Genomic DNA, 7,446 nt, shown 5'->3' with positions numbered 1-7,446 from the left:
TAGCATAGATGATAGGTGGAAAATAGACAGGGGGAGGGTAAAAATAGTGTAGGAAATGTAGAAGCCAAAGAACTTATAAGTGTGACCCATGGACATGAACTATAGCGGGGGAATGTGGGAGGGAGAGGGGTGGGCAGGATGGAGTGGAGTGGGGCGGGGGATGGGACAACTGTAATAGCATAATCAATAAATATATTTTTTAAAAAAAGAAATCATATCAAGCATTTTCTCTGACCACAAGGGGCTGAAACTAGAAACCCACCCCAAAGGAAAAACACCAAAACACTCAAAATCATGGAGACTGAATAGCATGCTATTAACAATGAATGGGTGAAGAACGAGATTAGGGAAGAAATCAAAAACTTTCTGGAGACAAATCAAAACGAACTCACAACAACCCAAAACCTATGGGACACAGCAAAGGCAGTCCTGAGAGGGAAGTTCATAGCAATAGAGGCCTACCTTAAAAAGTTAAAACATTTCAAACAAACAACCTAACACTATGCCTACAAGAACTGGAGGAACAACAACCAAGACAGCCCAGAGCAAGTAGAAGGATGGAAATAACCAAGATCAGAGCAGAATTAAATGAAATAGAGACTAAAAGCACAATTCTAAGGATCAATGAATCCAGGAGATGGTTCTTTGAAAAGATAAACAAAATTTACAAGCCTTTAAGTAGGCTCATCAAGAAAAAAAGAGGCAGGATACAAATAAACACAATTAGAATTGAAGGAGGAGAGATTACAACTGATACCACAGAAATACAAAGGATTGTAAGAAATTACTATGAAGAGCTATATGCCAAGAAATTTGAAAACCTAGGTGAAATGGATACATTTCTAGAAAAATATAATCTTCCAAAACGGAATGAAAAAGAAGCAGAAAACCTGAACAGACCAATGACAGCAGACAAAATTGAAGCAGTCATCAAAAAACTCCCAACACACAAAAGGCCTGGACCAGATGGTTTCCCAGGAGAATTCCACAAAGCTTTTAAGGAACAGCTAACCTCTATCCTTCACAGACTATTCGAAAAAATCCAAAATGATGAAAGACTCCCAAACTCTTTTTATGAAGCCAGCATCATCCTAATCCCACAACCAGATAAAGACACAACGAAGAAAGAAAACTTCAGGCCATATCACTGATGAACATAGACGCTAAAATTCTCAACAAAATATTGGCAAACTGCATCCAGCAATACATTAAAAAGATCATACACCATGACCAAGTGGGATTCATCCGAGGGATGCAAGGATGGTACAATATTTGCAAATCAATAAAGACAACACACCACATAAACAAAAGCAAAGACAAACACCACATGATCATATCAATAGATGAGGAAAAAGCATTTGATAAGATACAGCACCCATTTCTGATAAAAACACTCAGCAAAGTGGGAATAGAGGGAACATTCCTCAACATAATAAAGGCCTACAGCCAACATCATACTCAATGGACAAAAACTTAGAGCTTTCCCACTGAGATGAGGAACAAGACAAGGATGCCCTCTCTCACCACTCCTATTCAACATAGTATTGGAAATCCTAGCCACAGCAATCAGACAAGAAAAAGAAATAAAAGGCATCCAAACTGGAAAGGAGGAAATGAAACTGTCACTTTTTGCCGATGACATAATAGTGTACATGGAAAATCCAATAGACTCCACCAAAAAACTACTCGACCTAATAAATGAATTTGGCAAAACAGCTGGATACAAAGTCAATACTCAGAAATCAAAGGCATTCCTGTACACCAACAATGAAACTGCAGAAACAGAAATCAGGAAAAAAATCCCATTTGATATAGCAACAAGAAAAATAAAGTACCTAGGAATAAACCTAACCAAGGAGGTAAAAAGACCTGTACTCAGAAAACTACACAACACTGAAGAAAGAACTTAAGGAAGACACAAACAAATGGAAGCATGTACTATGCTCATGGATTGGAAGAATTAACATCATCAAAATGGCCATACTACCCAAAGCAATTTATACATTCAATGCAATCTTTATTAAGTACCCATGACATATTTCACAGATATACAACAAACATTTCAGAAATTCATATGGAACCATAAATGACCCCAAATAGCTGCAGCAATTTTGAGAAAGAAGAACAAAGCAGGAGGGATCACAATACCTGATATCAAACTGTATTACAAGGCCACTGTAATTAAAACAGCCTGGTACTGGCATAAAAACAGGCACATTGACCAATGGAATAGAACAGAGAGTCAAGAAATAAACCCAAGTCTTTACAGTCAATTAATATTTGACAAAGGAGGTAGGAGCATAAAATGAAGCCAAAACAGCCTCTTCAACAAATGGTCTTGAGAGATCTAGACAGCTACATGCAAAAAAAATGAAACTCGATCACCAACTTACACCATGCACAAAAATAAATTCAAGGTGGATAAAAGACTTAAATACAAATCATAACACCATAAAAGTCCTAGAGGAAAACATTGGCAGGAAAATCTCAGACATTCCACGCAGCAACATCCTCACAGACATGTCCCCTAAAGCAAGGGACATAAAGCAAAGAATAAACAAATGGGACCTCATCAAGACAGAAAGCTTCTGCATGGCTAAGGAAAACAGTATTAAAGTGAAAAGAGAACCAACAGTATGGGAAAACATATTTGCCAATGATACCTCAGACAAGGGCCTGATCTCCAAAATATATAAAGAACTCACACGACCCCACTCCAGGAAGACAAACAACCCAATTAAAAAATGGACAAAGAACTTGAATGGACACTTCTCCAAGGAAGACATACAGAGGGCCCAGAGACATATGAAAAGATGCTCAGCATCACTAGCCATCAGAGAGATGCAAATTAAAACCACAATGAGGTACCATCTCACACCAGTCAGGGTGGCCAACATAAACAAATCCACAAACAAATGTTGGAGAGGATGTGGAGAAAAGGGAACCCTAGTGCACTGTTGGTGGGAATGCAGACTGGTGAGGCCACTGTGGAAAACAGTATGGAGTTTCCTCAGAAAACGAAAAATGGAACTTCCCTTTGACCCAGCAATTCCGCTGCTGGGAGTATACCCTAATTACCCTGAAACACCAATCCAAAAGAACCTATGCACCCCAATGTTCATAGCAGCACAATTGACAATAGCCAAGTACTGGAAGCAACCTAAGTGCCCATGAGCAAATGAGTGGATCCAAAAACGATGGTACACTTACACAATGGAATTCTACTCAGCAGAGAGAAAGAAGGAGCTTCTACCCTTTGCAACAGCATGGAAGGAACTGGAGACCATTATGCTAAGTGAAATAAGCCAGGTGGTGAGGGACAAATACCATATGATCTCACCTTTAACTAGAACATAATCAACAGAAGAAAAAATCAAACAAAATATAACCGGAGACATTGAAATTAAGAACAATCTAACAATAACTAGAGGGGAGCAGGGAGGGGACAGTGAGGAGAGGGGATTACAGGAACTATTATAAAGGACACATGGACAAAATTAAGGGGGAGGGTGGAGGTTGGGGAGGGAGGTGGGTTTGTGTGGATTGGGGTGGAGGGATGGGGAGAAAAGGCAGACAACTGTAATTGAATAACAATAAAAATTAAAAAAAAAAAAGGATCTGGTCCCCACTCAGTTCGCTTCAGTCTTATTTTACCCCATAACCCCGTTCTCCAGCAATCCTGAGCTAATTTATTTTAAATTTGCCAAACTCTATCTTTCCTCAGTGCTTTTTGTATGTTATTCTCATTCTTCCCCTCTCATTCCTCCAGCTAATTCTCAGTCATCCTTCAGGTCTCAATATAGACATACAATACTTTCCTTTGGGAAGCCATGGCAGGTTTGTGCCCGTCCTGCTGACTCTCCTTGGGTACTCTATTGACTTCCTCTGTAATAGCACTTATCACAAATGTAATTATCTATTTATTATTTTATTTTATATGCCATACCTTATTATTGGCACACAGGAGAATCTCAATAAATATTTTCGAATTAATAAATACACTTATTAGGTATCTTACAATTGGTCAGGCACAGGGATACGCTTATATAATTATCTCCTGTTTTTTCTCTTTAAAATATAGTTTATTGATTATGCTATTACACTTGTCCTATTTTCCCCCCTTTGTTCCCCTCCACCCTGCACCCCCTCCCACCAGCCTTCCCCTCTCTTTAATTCATGTCCAAGGGTCATACATATAAGTTCTTTGGCTTCTACATTTCTTATATTATTCCTATCCTCCCCCTGTGTATTTTATACCTACCATTTATGCTACTTATTCCCTTAACTTCCCCCCCCTCCCCTCCCCCTGCCCACTGACAACCCTCCATGTGCTCTCCATTTCTGTGATTCTGACCCTGTTCTAGTTGTTTGCTCAGTTTGTTTTGTTTTTGTTTTTTCAGGTATGGTTCTCGATAGTTGTGAGTTTGTTGTCATTTTACTATTCAAATTTTTGGTCTTCTTTTTCTTAGGTAACTGCCTTTAACATTTCATATAATAAGGACTTGGTGATGGTGAACTCCTTCAACTTGACCTTACCTGGGAAGCACTTTATCTGCCCTTCCATTCTAAATGATAGCTTTGCAGGATAGAGTAATCTTGGATGTAGGTACTTGCCTTTCATGACTTCAAATACTTCTTGCCAGCCCCTTCTTGCCTGCAAGGTTTCTTTTGATTAATCAGCTGATAGTCTTATGGTAACTCCTTTGTAGGTAACTGTGTCCTTTTCTCTTGCTGCTTTTAAGATTCTCTCCTTGTCTTTAATCTTGGGTAATGTAGTTATGATGTGCCTTGGTGTGTTCCTCCTTGGGTCCAGCTTCTTTGGGACTCTCTGAGCTTCCTGGAAGTCTATTTCCTTTGCCAGATTGGGGAAGTTCTTCTTCATTATGTTTGCAAATAAGTTTCCAATTTCTTGCTCTTCCTCTTCTCCTTCTGGCACCCCTATGATTTGGATGTTGGAATGTTTAAAGTTGTCCTAGAGGTTCCTAAGCCTCTCCTCATTTTTTTGAATTCTTGTTTCTTCATTCTGTTCTGGTTGAATGCTTATTTCTTCCGTCTGGTCCACACCATTGATTCAAGTCCCAGTTTCCTTGCCATCACTGTTTGTTCCCTGTATATTTTCCTTTATTTAACTTCTCATAGCCTTCACTTTTTCCTTGTGTGTGTGTGTGTGTGTGTGTGTGTGACTATACTCAATCATTTCTGTGAGCATCCTGATTAGCAGTGTTTTGAACTGTGCATCTGATAGGTTGTCTATCTCTTCATCACTTAGTTCTATTTTGTCTGGAGCTTTGATCTGTTCTTTTTTGGGCTATTTTTTTTTCTCAGCATGCCTGTTATGTAGTAAGGGGCAGAGCCTTAGGTATTTGCCAGGGTAGGGCAACCCATTTCTGCCCTGTGGCACCTTGTGATGGTGGGAGAGGTCTGAGAGGGAACAATACAGCTTGCTCAGCTCTCAGCCAGCTTTCAGTCACTTCCTTCACTATCCACAAGCAAATTTGGCCCTTCTGGTGCTTATTCCTGGGTGGATGGGCCTATGTACATACTAGGACCCTGTGGGTTTCTCCAATGAACTCTCCTGTGAGGCTGGGAGTTTCTCCCACTGCTGCAACACCCATAGGTTTTTTCAGTCAAAGGCTTTGAGGCTTTATTTCTCCAAGCTAGAACCCTGGGTTGTGCAGTCTGTCTCGCTCCTCAGTTGTTCCTTCTGGTTTATCACACATAAATGTGAGACTGCCTGCTCTACCAGCCGCCGCCCACCCTGGTCCTCCAGCCACTGCCTTCCCATGAGTCCTCTCTGCGCCCACTGCCCACCTCTGCCCCTCCTACCAGTCTGGATGAATGTTTCTTCTTTAATTCCTTGGTTGTCTGACTTCCACACAGTTTGATTTTCTGGCAGTTCTGGTTGTTTTTGTTTTTAACTTTGTTGTCCTTCTTTTGGTTGTGTGAGGAGGCATGGTGTATCTACCTATGCCTCCATGTTGGCTGGAAATCCTAAAGTATACTTTATATTAATTTTAAGAAAAAAAAACCCAAAAGACAACCTACCAAGTGGGAAGAGATATTCATTAATTGTACCTCTGATAAGGGGTTAATATCCAAAATTTATAGAGAACTCATACAACTTAACACCAAAAAACCAAACAATCCAATTAAAAAATGAGCAGTACACCTGACTGATGTGGCTCGGTGGATTGAGTGCCAGCCTGTGAACAGAAAGGTTACAGGTTTGATTCCCAGTCAGGGCACATGCCTAGGTTGTGGGCCAAGTCCTTGGCTGGGGGCATGCAAGAGGCAACCAATTGATGTATCTTTCACACATTGCTGTTTCTGTTCCTCTCTTCTCCCTCCCTTCTCCTCTCTCTAAAAGTAAATAAAGAAAATGTTAAGAAAAATTTTTAAAATGAGCAGAGGACCTGAATAGATGTTTTTCTAAAGAGGACATATGGTTGGCGAATAGACATATGTAAAGATGCTCATCAGAGTAATGCAAATTAAAAGCACAATGATATATCACCTCACACCTGTCAGAATGGCTATTAATTAGTAAATCAACAAACAACAAGTGCTGGAGAGGATGTGGAGAAAAGGAAACCCTTGTGCACTGTTGGTGATCATGCAGAATGGTGCAGCCATTATGGAAAACAACATGGAGTTTACTCAAAATATTAAAAAATAGAACTACCTTATGACCCAGCAATTCCACTCCTGGGTATTTAATCAAAGAAACCCAAAACCTGAATTTGAAAAGATATGTGCATCCCCATGTTCATTGTTGCATTAGTTACGATAGCCAAGGTATGAAAGCAACCTTATTGTCCATCAATAGACAAGTGGATAAAAAAGATCTGGTACATATATACAATAGAATATTATTTAGTCATAAAAAGAATGAAATCTTACTGTTTGTGACATCATGGATTGACCTAGAGGGTATTATGTTAAGTGAAATAAATCAGACCTAGAAAGACAAATACCATGATTTAACTTAATGTGGACTCTAAAGAACATAATAAATGAACAAAGAAAATAGAAACAGTCTCACAGATACAAAAACTGATGGTTGCCAGAGGGAAGTGGGGTTAGGGAACTGGGTGAAAAAAGTAAAGGGATTAAGAAATAAAAATTGGGCCCTGACTAGTGTGGCTCAGTGGACTGGATGTCATCCCACAAATTAAAAGCTTGCCGGTTTACTGATGGGCACATAGGTTGCTTCCAGTACTTGGCTATTGTCAATTGTGCTGCTATGTACATTGGGGTGCATAGGTTCTTTTGGACTGGTGTTTCGGGGTTCTTAGGGTATAATCCCAGCAGTGGAATTGCTGGGTCAAAGGACAGTTCCATTTTTAGTTTTCTGAGAAATTCCATACTGTTTTCCACAGTGGCCTCACCAGTCTGCATTCCCACCAACAATATACTAGGCTTCCCTCTTCTCCACATCCTCTCCAA

The sequence above is a fragment of the Desmodus rotundus genome, chromosome 5, assembly GCF_022682495.2.
Source record: "Desmodus rotundus isolate HL8 chromosome 5, HLdesRot8A.1, whole genome shotgun sequence".
Lineage (NCBI taxonomy): Eukaryota > Metazoa > Chordata > Mammalia > Chiroptera > Phyllostomidae > Desmodus > Desmodus rotundus.
This window is presented reverse-complemented; position numbering follows the sequence as displayed.